The following is a 17,985-nucleotide window of genomic DNA, read 5'->3' on the forward strand; positions in this document are numbered from 1 at the left end:
TGAAGCAACAACAACTGGCGGTTCAACAAGGGGACTAATGGTATATACCGGTTTGGCAATTTTTCTACAAAGTTAAACCGCCTGATCTAAGCATTGAAACAGCTGAGATTGCGGATGGATAAGTATGCAGAAACAGATTTCACAAGATTTCTCTACAGCGTTGGATCTGAAGCAAGTTCAGAAAATAAGAAAATATTCAAAAGCTCAAAGCAGAACAGTATTGAATCAATGGGCAGAAATATATGTGAGATCTATGGTCTTGGGCATGAAACTAAAGGCGGGTACTAAAAGCTACCGCTACACAGAGCAGGGGTTCACAGATGCATTCAGGAGCTAGTATATGAACACGAACAGGTGATTAACACTGCAAGAACACGAAACCCTAGAACAGATCTGTGTTGAGAAGAGTAGAAGGCTTACCAGAGTTGAGGAAGACGCGGAAGGTTGCCGCGGTGCTCTGGTGCGTTCAGGTTGATGCAGCGGCCAAGGTTGGTGCAGAAGTTGACGGCGGCGGCGGAGCTCCGAGGATGGCGACGCGAGGAAGACGAAGAAGAAAGGCACGAAGGGGAGAAAAGAAATGACCCTTCGGTCCTATTTATAAGGCAAAAGGACATGTGTCAGGCGCGACAATCAAGGGGCCATGAAACGGAGCTGTTGCCTCGATTTCCGCAGATCTATTAAACAAGGAAGCATAATGGATAAGCTTCGTTATGACACGTGACGTCACTCCGGTTTACAGCAATCAGAGAAGATGACATCATGGCAGTTTACCAATTTATGAGAAGATGTTGAAGATGAAGTTTTTGCTAAAGGATTGACATGAACCCGTTCAAATCAATCTGGGGCCTAATGTTGGGGATATTACCGCTGGGCGTAAACCGGCCTATCTGGGCCGGGTCAACTTCATCAGTAGTTCAAGAGTGCTAAAGCCCAAGAAGACAGACAAGGGCCTAAGGCCCGTTGTCGGTTTTAGACTTGTAGTTGTAAACCGGCATTTGTATATAAACTTGTGTTGTAAGTTAGGAATAAGGAGAGACCAACCCGGATACGAATATGGACCGGTGTTGGGACTCTATGAACCGACGGGCGTCACCCGTGTATATAAGGGGACGACCCGGCGGTGGTTCAAGGGCAGACAACAACTCGAGACATAGGCGAAGCTTGTTTGCTCCCTAGTCATCGAAACCCCATCAATTCCATCACAACTAGACATAGGCTTTTACCTTCATCGAAGGGGCCGAACTAGTATAAACTCTCTTGCGTCCCTGTGTCCGCTTTAACCCCTTCAAGCTAACCCGTCGCGATGGCTCCACGACTAAGTCCTTTCTCTAGGACATCTGTCGTGACAAAACCACGACACCCTATGTTTCACCGATGAGGTGCTGGACTACGAATTTCCAGAAGGATTCAAACCAGTGAACATAGAGGCGTACGATGGGACCATAGACCCTGGGGTCTGGATTGAGGACTTTATCCTCCATATCCATATGGCTCGCGGAGACGATCTCCACGCCATCAAGTACTTTCCCCTCAAGCTTAAAAGACCAGCTCGGCACTGGCTGGAAAGCCTCCCCGAAAACTCAATTGGAAGTTGGGAGGAGCTCGAGGATGCTTTTCGGGCTAATTTTCAAGGGACCTATGTCCGACCTCCGGATGCAAACGATTTAAGTCATATAATTCAACAGTCCGGAGAGTCAGCCCGAAAGCTTTGGAACAGGTTTCCCACTAAGAAGAACCAAATCGTCGACTGCCTAGACGCCGAAGCCTTAGCGTCTTTCAAGCACAGCGTCTGAGACGAATAGCTCGCCAGACACCTCGGCCAAGAAAAACCAAGAACAATGGCAGCCCTAACAAGCCTCATGACCCGCTTTTGCACGGGCGAAGATAGCTGGTTAGCCCGCAGTAGCACCAGCGACCCAAGCACATCCGAAGTCACGGATGGCAATGGAAAACCACGATGCAGTAAAAGCAAGCGTCGAAATAAAGAAGATAGCCCAGATAATACGGCGGTAAACGCCGGATTCAGGGGCTCTCGACCAGGTCAGCGGAAAAAGCCTTTCAAAGGCAGCAGAGATGGATCGTCCAGCCTAAACAAGATTGTAGAAAAACTATGTCAGATTCATGGCACCCCCGATAAACCTGCAAATCACACCCACAGAGAATGCTGGGTCTTCAAGCAGGCCGGTAAGCTAAACGCCGAACACAAGGGGAGGGAGACACCAAGCGAAGACGAGGACGAACCTCGCCAGCAAAGCACTGGAGGACAGAAAAAATTCCCACCAGAGGTTAAAACAGTAAACATGATCCATGTGATGAAGAGGAGAAGCAAACATGCACTCCGAGACATACGCGCCGTAGAGCCCGTCACCCCTAAGTTCAACCCCTGGTTGGCCTGCCCGATCACTTTTGATCGCAGGGATCACCCGACAAGCATCCGGCATGAAAGATTGGCTGCCTTGGTGTTAGACCCAATAATAAACAGATATCATCTCACACGAGTCCTTATGGACGGCGGCAGTGGTCTAAATCTGATATATCAGGACACAGTCCGCAAAATGGGGATAGACCCGACAAATATCAGCCACAGTAATACTACCTTCAAGGGAGTAATACCAGGCCCAGAGGCCCACTCCATGGGCTCTCTAATACTAGAGGTTGTATTCGGTTCATCCGACAACTATAGAAGTGAGAAGTTAGACTTCGACATTGCTCCATTCTGAAGCGGCTATCAAGTACTACTCAGAAGAACAGCTTTCGCTTGTTTTAATGTGGTGCCACATTACGCTTGTCTTAAGCTTAAGATGCTTGGTCCATGTGGCACCATCACAGTTAGTGGAAATAGTGAGTGTTCTCTACGCGCGGAAGAACGTGCGGCGGCTTTAACAACCGAGCACTAGACAGCCTCACCAACCAGAATAAATGACAGGTCGTCAAGACCGCGGACACGGTTAGATGAGTCCGGCGCATCATTTGATATACCTGAGATTGGTTTGATGGTTAAACCCTCATAGACGGTACCAGGGGCTTCCCGCGTGTAATCAGGGCTAGTTCGGCTCAACTTGACTTATCTTGAATTTTAATGGTTTATCAAGAATAACCAATTTTTTTGGCACGACAACTTTCACCTAAGTTCTTCTCTTTTACAGATGACAATCGTGCTACACCCGTCCAGGACACGGCACAATGGAGACACAGGTGCAGACGTGCAGCAGGGACCCGCTCAAAGGTTTCTTTTCAGATTAAGACCCTGCGTAAACCTTTTTTACTGTCTCTTGTTGTTCACATCCTCCGGATACTCAATACTGTTGGGGAACGTAGTAATTTCAAAAAAATTCCTACGCACACGCAAGATCATGGTGATGCATAGCAACGAGAGGGGAGAGTATGATCTACGTACCTTGTAGATCGACAACGGAAGCGTTTGGTTGATGTAGTCGTACGTCTCCACGGTCCGACCGATCAAGCACCGAAACTACGGCACCTCCAAGTTCTAGCACACGTTCAGCTCGATGACGATCCCCGGACTCCGATCCAGCAAAGTGTCGGGGAAGAGTTCCGTCAGCACGACGGTGTGGTGACGATCTTGATGTACTACTGCAGCAGAGCTTCGCCTAAACTCCGCTACAATATTATCGAGGACTATGGTGGAAGGGGGCACCGCACACGGCTAAGAATATGATCACATGGATCAACTTGTGTGTCTCTGGGGTGCCCCTGCCTCCGTATATAAAGGACTAAGGGAGGGGGGTGCGGCCGACCATGGAGAGGCGCGCCAGGAGAGTCCTACTCCCTCTGGGAGTAGGATTCCCCCCCCCCCAATCCTAGTTGGAATAGGATTCGCGGAGGGGGGAAAGGAGAGAGAGGGGCCGGCCCCCTCTCCTTGTCCTATTCGGACCAAGGGAGGGGAGGGGCGTGCGGCCCACGTTGGGCTGCCTCTTCTGTTTTCCACTATGGCCCATATAGCTCCCGGGGGGTTCCGGTAACCTCCCGGTACTCTGGTAAAATCCCGATTTCACCCAGAACACTTCCGATATCCAAACATAAGCTTCCAATATATCAATCTTTATGTCTCGATCATTTCGAGACTCCCCGTCATGTCCGTGATCACATCCGGGACTCCGAACAAACTTCGGTACATCAAAATGCATAAACTCATAATATAACTGTCATCGTAACCTTAAGCGTGCGGACCCTACGGGTTCGAGAACAATGTAGACATGACCGAGACATGTCTCCGGTCAATAACCAATAGCGGAACCTGGATGCTCATATTGTCTCCTACATATTCTACGAAGATCTTTATCGGTCAGACCGCATAACAACATACGTTGTTCCCTTTGTCATCGGTATGTTACTTGCCCGAGATTCGATCGTCGGTATTCCAATACCTAGTTCAATCTCATTACCGGCAAGTCTCTTTACTCGTTCTGTAATACATCATCCTGCAACTAACTCATTAGTTGCAATGCTTGCAAGGCTTAAGTGATGTGCATTACCGAGAGGGCCCAGAGATACCTCTCCGACAATCGGAGTGACAAATCCTAATCTCGAAATACGCCAACCCAACATGTACCTTTGGAGACACCTGTAGAGCTCCTTTATAATCACCCAGTCACGTTGTGACGTTTGGTAGCACACAAAGTGTTCCTCCGGCAAACGGGAGTTGCATAATCTCATAGTCATAGGAACATGTATAAGTCATGAAGAAAGCAATAGCAACATACTAAACGATCGGGTGCTAAGCTAATGGAATGGGTCATGTCAATCAGATCATTCACTTAATGATGTGATCCCGTTAATCAAATAACAACTCATTGTTCATGGTTAGGAAACATAACCATCTTTGATTAACGAGCTAGTCAAGTAGAGGCATACTAGTGACACTTTGTTTGTCTATGTATTCACACATGTATTATGTTTCCAGTTAATACAATTCTAGGATGAATAATAAACATTTATCATGATATAAGGAAATAAATAATAACTTTATTATTGCCTCTAGGGCATATTTCCTTCAAATACAACCGAGAAGGATGCTGGCGTTATTGGCATTTCGCCACGTCAGAATATTGCACGTACCTGGACACTAGGGGTTTATTATTAAGGACATTGTTCAGCCCAGAATATGTTATAAAGACCGAATACCTTAGGGAGTGTTTGGCGTCGCGAGTTTGGCCTTATATGCATCAGCTCCGAATCATGTCTTTGGTCAAATGTTGGGTTTGCCCGGCTCCCGTGTTTTGCTACCTTACGTTCCGCTCTATCGGCTAAGGCGGCACCGGGAGAACTACTGCGATTGTGCCCTGGTTCATCCAGATGAGCACCTCGGTAGAGAAAGCTGAAAACCGACTGTCATGATAAAGCGCGAGACTGGTCAACCACTCGATGACTTAGCGGAATCTTCGGGATTCCTCTGCATTAACGAAGGGTCGTTTCCCGGTCATGTACGTATGCGCATCGTATCCAGACGAGCGCGGAGGTACCAGGGGCTATATAGTAGTCCCACCGTCAAACTCCTATGGCTAAGTGAAAGTGTTAAAGCAATATAGTCTGATTGCCTTGTTCGCCGCGCTACCACCTCCTTAATGGACCAAGACATTGGATCAAGTGTGAATACGCGTTTTTTGCAAACACCCCCGCATTATATGCGTGGGGCTGAAGCCGACGACTGCAAACTTTCAGGTTATATACATATATACATAAATGGCCGCACAGGAGGCATCATAATACTTCCAGGCAAAAGTATAAACACAGCCTTTAAAATTCAATAAAACATTGTTTTTACAATGGGAATACATGTCACTAGAACATAATATTCTTCGAGCACTGAGCCTCTATTGAACGAGCGTCTTCAATGACTTCTTCAAAGTAGTGCTCGGCAGATACTCGGCCTACGGCCGAACTCTGGGTTGCAATAGCGGTGGCCTCCATATCTGCCCAGTATGTCTTGACACGGGCAAGTGCCATACGCGCACCCTTTATGCACGCCGACCTCTTCATAGCGTCGATGTGCGGCACAGCACCAAGGAACTGTTGCACTAAACTAAAATAACTATTCGGCCTTGGCCCTTCCGGCCACAGATGATCCACGACAGACCTCATGGCAAGCCCAGACAACCTATGGAGCTCGGCCCACTCGGCCATTCGCTCATTCAACAGCAGCGGACGCACTGGAACATGGAACTGTGACCAGAATAGCCTTTCCACTTCACGATCTTTTTGATCCTTGAAGTACTCGGCCGCATCAGCGGCAATGGATGCCAAATCCACGTATGCGTCTGCAGAACTCCATAGTTGATCAAGAGGGGCATACTTCGGATCTCCGAACTTCGTCCGCAACAAAAAGGGCTTCCCAGCCGCGATATCTCCAGCTTGACGCAGCTCCTCCTTCGCCGCTCTGATTTTAGAGCGGGCTTCCTTGGCTGCTACCATGGCCTTCTCCAGGTCCGCCGCCTTCACCCGGCTTTCTTTTTCAAGAAGCTGGTAACGGTCGGCGGCATCTTTCAACTCAACGGCCATCTTGGCTATTTTTTCCTTGCTTTGGCAATGCGTAGCCTGTTCGGCCCTCAGCTCTTCGACCGCCTTTAGAGCGGCCGCATCACTATTCCTGGCTTGTTCCTTGGCTCGGGCAAGTTCCGCCCGAAGGGTCTCCATGGCGGCAGCTCCATCTGCAGTCACAACATATTAAAGATACTAGCACCATGCTCCTCTTACTATGTGTTGATCACCGGAGAAATCACATACCCTGTGCCTCATCGAGCCGCTTGTTGACAAGCACGATGTCGGCATCTGCCACATCAAGTTGCCGCTTTAGCTCGGCAAACTCACCAGTCCGACTAGCCACCGGACCTTCAGCCACCTGCACATGAAGGCAGCCTAATTATTACCTGGGACTATGATCATCTGTTTGTCGCCGTTCTCGACGGCAACCAGAGTCTCAGGGGCTACTATCTGCATAGGGCACACCTAACGTGTGCGGTACTGTCAAAAACATACACTATTTCACGCACCTTAAAGCCTTTCAGCAGACTCATAAAAGCTTCATGCAACCCGCTTTCGGTGGATGAAATCCCCTCAATCACCGTACCCATTAGCGTATGATGCGCTTCTAAGATGACCGCTTGCTCCAGAAGATCCTTCAATGCGTCCGATCGCACACTAGACGGTTTCGGACTCTTTCTGTTGCTCTCTTTAGGAGCCGAATACTGAGGACTTCGGGTGCCCGAAGGATTGCCCTCTGGCCTTGGTGGATCAGGAGAAACCCTCCGCGACGACACTTCAGGATCGCCCGCCTCATGAGGCGGGGTGGCATGGGGAGGTGTTTCGCTCTCCATCATCTCCGGAAGAAGATCCCCCGAAGAGAACTCTGTCGAGAAAGGCTACGATCCAAACTACAAGATATATGCTTCGGTTATTGTCTGCAGAAGTAATGTAGGATATTTTTTACTATTAAGTACTTTTTGTTTACTTACAGCTCGGTAGAGGGCTGATCCCCTTGCGGGCGTTGTGCGGCAAGAGTACCCTCTCAGGCAGGACCCTCTGGCGAAGATTTCTTCCCCCGATTGGAAACCTTTGTTTCCGGGTCTTCAGAGGTGGTCCTCTTCCTTCCTTGGGGAGAGGGAATTTCAGGTTCTTCTCCCTGGTTATCCTCCTTCGCGGAGGTGCTAATTCCCCCGGTTTGGATGAATAATGAGTGAGGCCTGTTTTCAGCCTCTTTATTCCCCCCTTTTATCTTCCCCTGAGGGCGCCTGATAAGGCGCCGGCTCGAGCATTCTGGCTAGTACTGGATCGGTCGAGCCTTCGAGAAGGGGGTCCGAACACCTGATCATCTTCGCCTTTGTTACCCAGTCCTGGTCAAGGAGCGACTTTTTAGAATGATGTTATGATAAATAAAAAGACAGCGTGTTCGGCCATGGGATTACTTACTTGGGTATCTAGGCGATTACAGCTCAGACCCGCATCCTCGGTGGTGTTCGGACACTTTATTTGTGGTCCGAAGAACAATTTGTACATCTCTTCGAGCGTCATGCTAAGGAAGTGTTGAATAGTTCGCGGTCCTTCTGGGTTGAATTCCCACATACGGAGGGGTCGATGTTTGCAAGGCGAGACTCAACGAACCAGCATGACTTGCATTACCGTGACCAGGCTGACATCTCTCTCAAGGAGATCTCGGATGCGACTCTGCAATATCAGCACATCATTTACTGGCCCCCAATCCAGCCCCTTGTTGATCCATGACGTCAGTTGTGGTGGGGGCCCGAGCAAAAGGCAGGGGTGGCCACCCACTTGGTACTCCGAGGAGCTGTGATATAAAACCACTCCTGTTGCCATAAACTGGACACCTCTGGGAAGGAACCTTTTGGCCATGGAACATTGGCGCCTTTACTTATTACGGCACCTCCGCACTCTGCGTGTTGCCCCTCGATCATCTTCGGCTTCACATTGAAAGTCTTGAGCCACATGCCGAAGTGGGGGGTAATGCGGAGGAAGGCCTCACACACAATGATGAACGACGAGATGTGAAGAAGGGAATCCGGGGCCAGGTCATGGAAATCCAACCCATAATAGAACATGAGCCCCCTAACAAAGGGATCCAGAGCGAGGCCTAGCCCTTGGAGGAAGTGAGAGATGAATACAATGCTCTCATCGGATTCGGGAGTGGGAATGACCTGCCCTCGAGCAGGCAGCCTGTGCGAGATTTCGTCGGTCAAATACCTCGCCTCTCTTAGCTTCTTGATGTCTTCCTCTGTGACAGAGGAAGGCATCCACCGACCTTGAAGGTTGGATCCGGACATGGTTGAAGGTCCGAAGCGCCTGACCTGAGCCTTGGGTGTTGGAACTTGAGGCGTGGGAAGGATTCGATTGAGTACGAGAGGGAAAAAGTACAGGCCTTGGCCTCTTTATGAAGAGGGTGAATATCAAGCGTCCTCCTCGTGGCCGTTTGGGACTTGCCTAAAATCAAGGAGTCATACCAACGGGCACGATTGGGTTACCCACGTCCGTATTGATGCGAATCCCGTAATAAGGGGGACACGATCTCTGCTTCGACAAGACGTGTCAAGAAAACCGCCTCGCGATATGTGTAGTGTTGGTTGAGAAAAACGGTTCGAATAATGACCGGGCCATGACATGATGTCATGTTGCTAAACGTGTCAGCAGATTAGATTTGTGGAAATATTATTCTCTCTATGGTGGTATGTGGAACTTGTTTTGCAAAGCCAGACACTATCCTTGTGTTCAAAATCTTCTATGGAGTATTCGGAAGAAGAACCCGCCTTGCAATGCCGAAGACAAATCTGCGCGCCAGACTCATCATCATTGAAGCTTGGTTCAGGGGCTACTGAGGGAGTCCTGGATTAGGGGGTCTCCGGACAGCCGGACTATATCCTTTGGCCGGACTGTTGGACTATGAAGATACAAGATTGAAGACTTCATCCCGTGTCTGGATGGGACTCTCCTTGACGTGGAAGGCAAGCTTGGCAATACGGATATGTAGATCTCCTTCCTTGTAACCGACTCTGTATAACCCTAGCCCCCTCCAGTGTCTATATAAACCGGAGGGTTTAGTCCGTAGGACAACAACAATCATACCATAGGCTAGCTTCTAGGGTTTAGCCTCTATGATATCGTGGTAGATCAACTCTTGTAATACTCATATCATCAAGATCAATCAAGCAGGAAGTAGGGTATTACCTCCATCGAGAGGGCCCGAACCTGGGTAAACATCATGTCCCCCGCCTCCTGTTACCATCCGCCTTAGACGCACAGTTTGGGACCCCCTACCCGAGATCCGCCGGTTTTGACACCGACACAAGTTCTTTTCCATAAGCATGTATGACTATGTTCGGAATACATGCCTACATTACATTGATGAACTGGAGCTAGTTCTGTGTCACCCTATATTATAACTGTTACATGAGGAATCGCATCTGACATAATTATCCATCACTGATCCACTGCCTACGAGCTTTTCAGATATTGATCTTTGCTTACTTATTTTACCGTTGCCATTGTTACAATTACTACAAAACCAATACTCTTACTTTTTCCACTGTTACTGTTACTTCCATATTACTTTGCTACTAAATACTTTGTTGTAGATATTAAGTCTTGCAGGTGCGGCTGAATTGACAACTCAATTGTTAATACTTGAGAATATTCTTTGGCTCCCCTTGTGTCAAATCAATAAATTTGGGTTGAATACTCTACCCTCAAAAACTGTTGCGATCCCCTATACTTGTGGGTTATCACGCACCAGTCCGTCGTCGTCGCTCAGCCACTCCGCCGTCATCAGAGGACAACTCCAGCTAGGAGGCTACACCGCAGCGGCGGCGCAGTCCCCGGCGTAGTGTAGTGCGCGTGGCATCCCTGTTGGGTGTGCGCAGAACACCCACCACACGCTCCGTCGCCGGTGCCCGTCGGCAGCTGTTGCCGGCCACCATTGCCGCCACACCACCATCGAAAGCCAGGGCCATCGCTCGCTCCACCGCCGTGGCCCGAAGGTGGGAGGTGTCCGTCGTGGCCTCCACCCCACTGCCGGCCACCGTGGCCATCACCCGCTCCGCCACCGTAGCCCGAAGGCGGGAGGTGGTGGTCGTGGCCGCCACCCTGCCGTTGGCTGTCGTGGCCGCCAGCCTACCATCGACCGCCGGGGTCATCACCCACTCCGCCACCGCCACCCGAAGGTGGGAGGCGGAGGTGGATGCCCGCACGTGCGTCAGCGACCTTGCGTGCTACACCGAGTTCCTACGGGAGGAGGAGGAGCGCCTCGTCGAGCATGCAAAGAGCCTTACCGCCGCCGTGGCCGCGACACACGCCACCTCAGAGGCGAGGAATCAGGAGATCTATGAGGAGAACCACTGCTTTGAGAGGGGTCGTCCGGAGCGGCAGTGGGCGTTCGAGGTGAGCGTCGATGAAGCTGCAACGATGGTAGGCACCGCATTGAGGTTGCCCAGCTTGTCGGTAGGCTCCTCCTCCTCTGCCTCTTACTGAGCGTGCTCGGCAGAGGAGAGGCAGCCGGAAGTAGTACAAAGCCCCTCCACAGTAGTAGTAGTATTTAGGGGCTATTTTGTTCAGTTCATCTTACTATAGATGTGGTGGAACTGTACAACGTACTTAAAATTAGCTACTATATATAGTTGAACTAGCTATTTCAGTACGTGGTTGGCAACAATTGGGGAAAATTTTGGTCGGTTCAACTGTCGAGTTGAACTGTTTGTATAAATTAAGAACGAATGCTTAATTTATGAATGAAATCTATGCTTAATTACTGAATTTTAGTTGCAAAAATTAGATACTGCTAGTGATTTTTAGCTTCATATTTTGACAAATCGCAGTGTTACAAGGTTGGCAAATGGCAATTTACTAGATCAACAAATGTCAATCTTTCCAGTTTGACAAATGGTAATATACCCAATATGACAGATGGAAATCGCACCAAATTGTTTGTAAGTGGTTGCACACGGGTCATCCAAAAGAACCATTTGCATTGAAGAGATGCACAAATCCTGCTCTCACTTTGCATCATCTCGTCCCAGGGTCGACGGGCGTGGGGCGGGAGGACGACAGCTGGCGGCGCTGAGAGGTAGCATTTGACAGCGGCGTCCCATGCTGCTGAGGGGGGCACACGCACGGAGAGGAAGGCGGGCGGCCATGGAAGTCAAAGGGCTCGCTTCCCAGTGAGCTTGCGCAGTGTATAGCTCGCACGCTTCCTAGTGAGCCTGCGCATTCGAGGACAGCTTGCACTCCTCTCAGTCAGCCTGCGCACCGGACTGCGCTCGCACGCCTCCCGTTCAGTCAAGGTCAAGCAGCTGTCCGCACGGCACCTCCTACAACCATTAAAACCAAGACACATGGCGTCACGTGAATGGTTAACAGAACGCACACGGTTTGTATTATACAAACGTTTGAGATATTAAAGTGGCAGCTAATTTTTCAAAATGCCTTTCTTGGCTGTCATTATTTGAGTGCGCCTTCTCTCAAAATGGACATGAAAAATACCACATCATGTCGGCTGCCATTCCATGATAGCATGCCAAGTTTCATGAATTTTAGACGAGTTTTGGATTTACTAAATTTAAAAACCAGGCATCTCAATGTTTTGCCGGCAAGCAACGGTGCCCTGGTGTTTGAAATTCATTCCCATTTCTTGCATGGGACCTAAGCATGCACCCAAGGATACATATTTGATTTTTCCAGCCAATTTATATGCACTGGAGCTTGTGCATGTAGTTCAAATTAGAATGATGCACATAAATGCATTGAAAACTCAGTTAATGCATAAAAATGTCCAAACGAACTCCGAAAAATGAAAAAAAAATGACACAACACTCCTGTTGTTCTATGTTGACACGAGAAAATTTTGGGAAGCAATAAGAGGCAATGGATATCGTTTTGTCCCCAAAGGTGGGACGTTCCCTACCGAAACCATCATGCTTGTCGTGAGAAGCTCTGGTTTGTGATAAGCATATACCCAAACCTGCCCCAAATAGGACAAAATTTTTACCATGGCATGTTGATGCCGCTCCATGAAAGCATGCCAAGTTTCATGAATTTCAGACGAGTTTTGGATTTACTAGAATTTAAAAACCAGGCATCTCAACGTTTTGCCGGCAATCAACGGCGCCCTGATGTTTGAAATTCAATCCCATTTCTTGCATGGGACCTAAGCATGCACCCAAGGACACAGATATGATTTTTCAACCAATTTATATGCACTGGAGCATGTGTGTAGTTCAAATTTGAATTATGCACATAAATGCATTGAAAACTCAGTTAATGCATAAAATTGTCCAAACAAACCCCGAAAATCACAAAAATTGACACAACACTCCTGTTTTTCTATGTTGACACGAGAAAATGTTTGGAAGGAATAAGAGGCAATGGATATCGTTTCGTCCCCAAAGGTAGGATGTTCCCTACCCAAACCATCATGCTTGTTGTGAGAAGCTCTGGTTTGTGAAAAGCATATACCCAAACCTACCCCAAATGGGACAAAAAATTTATCACGACATGTTGATGCCGCTCCATGATAGCATGCCAAGTTTCATGAATTTCAGACGAGTTTTGAATTTACTAGAATTTAAAAACCAGGCATCTCAATGTTTTGCCGGCAATCAACAGTGCCCTAGTGTTTGAAATTCATTCCCATTTCTTGCATGGGACCTAAGCATGCACCCAAGAACACATATTTGATTTTCCAACCAATTTATATGCACTGGAGCATGTGCATGTAGTTCAAATTTGAATTATGCACATAAATGCATTGAAAACTTAGTAATGCATAAAAATGTCCATATGAACCCCGAAAAATCGCAAAAAATGACACAACACTCCTGTTGTTCTATGTTGACACGAGAAATTTTTTGGAAACAATAAGAGGCAATGGATATCATTTCATCCCCAAAGGTGGGACGTTCCCTACCAAAACCATCATGCTTGTTGTGAGAAGCTCTGGTCTGTGAGAAGCATATACCCAAACCTGCCCCAAATGGGATAAAAAAATTTACCACGGCATGTTGATGCCGCTGCATGATAGCATGCCAAGTTTCATGAATTTCAGACGAGTTTTGGATTTACTACATTTTAAAAACCAGGCATCTCAATGTTTTGCCGATAATCAACGGTGCTCTAGTGTTTGAAATTCATTCCCATTTCTTGCATGTGACCTAAGCATGCACCCAAGGACACATATTTGATTTTTCAACCGATTTATATGCACCGGAGCATGTCCATGTAGTTCAAATTTGAATTATGCACATAAATGCATTGCAAACTCAGTTAATGCATAAAAATGTCCAAACGAACCCCGAAAAATCACAAAAATTGACACAACACTCCTGTTGTTCCATGTTGACATGAGAAAAAATTTAGAAGCAATAAGGGGCAATGGATATCGTTTTGTCCCCAAAGGTGGGACGTTCCCTACCCAAACCATCATGCTTGTTGTGAGAGGCTCTGATTTGTGAGAAGCATATACTTAAACCTACCTCAAATGGGACAAAATTTTTACCACGGCATGTTGATGCCGCTCCATAATAGCATGCCAAGTTTCATGAATTTCACACGAGTTTTGGATTTACTAGAATTTTAAAACCAAGTATCTCAATGTTTGTGAACGAGTGACGGTGGCAGGGTGTTTGACATTCATTCTCATTTCTTGCATGGGACCTAAGCAGGCAACCATGGACACAAATTTAAATTTTTCAACTAATTTATATGCATTAGAGCATGTGCTTGTAGTTCAAATTTGAATTATGCACATGAATTCACAGAAAACTCAGTTAATGTATAAAAATGTCCAAGCGAACCCCAAAAAATCTCAAAAATTGAAACAACACTCCTGTTGTTCTATGTTGACACTAGGAAAAAAATTGAAATTGAGAAGAGGCAACGGATATCGTTTCATCCTGAAAGGTGAAACGTTCCCTACCGAAACCATCACACTTGTTTAGTGAGAAGCTCTGGTTTATGAGAAGCTTATTCCCAAACCTGCCCCAAATGGGACAAAAATTTTACCATGGCATGGTGATGCCGCTCCATGATAGCATGCCAAGTTTCATGAATTTCGGGCGAATTTTGGATTTACTAGAATTACAAAAGCAAGTACGTCAACGTTTTCCGGAGAGCCGCGGTGTCGTGGTGTTCAAATTTCATCCCCATTTATTGCATGGGAGATAAGCATAAACCCGTGGACACATATATGATTTTACAACCCATGTTGGTGCACCGGAGCATGTGCATGTAGTTTAATTTTGAATTGTGCACCTAAAATGGCTAGAAAACCAATTTAATGTATAAAATGTTCAAACGAACCCTGAATAATTACAATTCTTTTACGATACACTTATAGTTGCATGTTCACTCCAGATAAAAGGTCTAGCAATTCAAACACTGTCCATTGCCGCTGTGACCCCATTATGTAATTCAAATCAAGATGAAAAATCAGGTAGATCGCACACAGTTTATTATCACCAACCGTGTGAGATGCAACACAAAATATGTTGGAGCACCGTCGGTGTATAGTACGCCTATGGCTTACGCGAGAAGGTGCGTCGGCTACAGTCCACAGCCGGTGTCTCAAGCACACTAGCTCGCTCCCCAAATATCATTTGACTGTTTAGTCGTCGTCGGTGAAAGATGGGCACATGGACCCGCGTCATGAGGGCAACTTCGGTGGACCACTCCGGCGAGAGCGCGGCCACAGCCGCCAGGCGCGTGCTAACAAGGTGCATGAGCATGGCCGCAATCTGCGACTGGGCGGCCATGGCAGCCCAAACGGCCGCTGTTGCTTCTCATGTGGCGGCAGCAACATCTGGCTCGGGGATAACAACTGACGAGAGCGGCACAACATCTGTCTGTTCCGTAGCGGCGGCCTTAGCCCTGTTGTAGGACGCCCACGACCATGTCGAGGCCACCCACGCCCAGCTCCTGGCGGTCACCACACAAATGGAATGAAGCTTCTCCGACAACGGTCGGCAACCCACGGCCGAAGAGCTGGCAATTGTCGAGAGCGTTCGAGCAGCTGCCCGTTCCTCCGCCGCATACCTTGCGACGACGGAGCCCATCCAAGCCCAGATCGCGTCCGCCCACGCCCAGCTCATGGCGGCCTTTTCCAAAGAGATGGCGGACGCGGATGGCGAGATGCTTGCCGAGTATGGTGCGATGGATGCCATGGAGACCCTTCCCCAGGAGACCATCAGGCGTGAGCTGAACATGGAGGCGGCGGCGGAGATCGACGAGCACCAGCCGTAGTAGTACTCTTTGTTTTGTTTAATTAAGAGTGTTGGTCTTTAATTTGTTAGAGTAATGTTTAGGTCAGCTAGCTCTGTTTAATTGCTGAACTTGCTCGATTAAGAAGTTAGTCTTCTTTGTGTACCCAAATTATGCAATGACGTGGATGACCACTATAACCAAGGAAATTCGAACCAAAATTTTTGACGTTCAAACTCATCACATACGGGTTAATCTATCTGAATCGTCTGTGATGTTCACATATCATACACCGTTCTGAATAAGGGACCGTGTCTGATGACACTTTACGCGCCAGTTTTTCCCTGAAGCGATTCCAAATTTTCGGCTTCCGTTACCTCCCCGCCCCTCCCCCTTACCAAAAACCACATTTCCCCTCTTTCCGCCTTCCTTTCCAAGTTGAAATCTTCACTCCTTGCTTTCAGCATCGCCGCCTCCTCGCCGGCGACCCTCCTTCATGCTGCTCAGCCTCGCCTATCCAGGCAGGTAATCCACACCTGACCCCATCCTCCTCCTCCTTCCACATCCCACATGCCCCGACCGTCGGCGCGAGCGTGACACCTTCCACCCAAATCACCGACCCCTCCACCAAATAAGCGCGGCCCTAAGCCATGGTGCATGCAGTATAGCCATGATCTCAAGGAGCATTTGGCAGCGGAGAAGCAAATCGCGGCCGCACGCGCGGATGAGGTCGCGATGGTGCCATTCGTGCCGACCCCCAGATCTTGGAGGATCACCTTGCCATTTTCTAGCTACGTCGGTTAAGCATGCTCGGTTTACCCGTTGCGTGTGCTGCTCCTGCATTTCCTTCACAAATTCTAGTGAATTGTGCTATCTAATTTTACCATGCAATATGTTGTTGTACTGTATATGTTCTATATGTCGTGCAGTGTGGTGCTCACTTATTAACTATTTTGTTAATTAGTTGTCGTCTTGAGTTAACTATTTGGTTCAATTCTGCAAATGTGATGTTCAATTCTTCAGGCTGCAATTTTGTATTGTCTTCCATCTGAGAAATAAATCGAATTTATCTTTACAAAATACATGAGAACCAAATATAATTGCTATATTTCCAAGTTGTCAAGCATGCTTGGTTTGGTTATACATTGTGCAATGTGGTGCTCAGTTAACGTTCGGTTCATTTGTGCTGTGGTGTTTAGTTAACTGTTTGATTCAATTCTGCAATGCGATGTTCAATTGTTGTGGCTGCATTCTGTTATCGTAGACCATGTGAGGAATAAATCGAATTTGGTTGTACTAAATACATGAGAAACAAATACAATTGTTATATTTCCAAGTTGTTAAGCATGGTTGGTTTGGTTAACTGTCTAATCTTCTATTACGAGTATGTTATATTGTGCAATGTGGTGCTCAGTTAACATTTGGTTCATTTGTTGTGGTGTTTAGTTAACTGCTTGGTTCAATTCTGCAATGCGATGTTCAATTGATGTGGCTGCATTCTGTTAGTGTATACCATGTCAGGAATAAATCGAATTTGGATGCACTTAATACATGAGAAACATATACAAGTGATATATTTCATAGTTCTTAATCATGCTTGGTTTGGATAAATGAGTTTTCCATGTGGCCTAAATTAATCTGATGAATCTGCAATGTGTTTATTTTTCATCAACATATTTTACTGATAGCATGCGAACCCTTACTTAACCTGATGACTAACTACCTTATATGTATTGCAGGGAAACAATGGGAAGCGCTGCGGTTTACAATCGAGGTTAGCACATGCATGGTCCGTTGTCTAATAGCACATTTTTGTGTAATTGCATGAACCATTCTAATATTTAGGTTTTTAATAATTTGGTCTTGCACATGTAGGTCCTGCTGTCAGAGGTTTTGACCCTGTTCGACCCTTTTTGCATATGGGGAAATGAGTTGTCCATGAATATCAATCAAATCTAAAAACTCAGAAAGATTGTTAGGATAAAGAAATTAGCGACAAAAAACAACAAGATCTTTGTCTGCACAATGAAGAAGACATCAGTTCACTACAAGATGGTACTAACTATTATACCTTGCCTTTTTTTATTCCTTTGCCCCATTTCCAATATAGAGAAAATATTTATGCACATTCTTGTTTTCGGGTCTTTCCAAAGCAGTTCACTGATGATTACCTCTCAATCCACCTCTATGGTTAGGAGGCGAGGAAGGTTTTCATACAACACCCATGGTTCAATATTGAAGTGTTACTGAAGAGGACGAAGGACGGACGGTCAA

This window comes from Triticum urartu, chromosome 1A (assembly GCF_056163025.1).
Source record: "Triticum urartu cultivar PI428250 chromosome 1A, HENAU_Tu73, whole genome shotgun sequence".
Classification (NCBI taxonomy): Eukaryota; Viridiplantae; Streptophyta; class Magnoliopsida; order Poales; family Poaceae; genus Triticum; species Triticum urartu.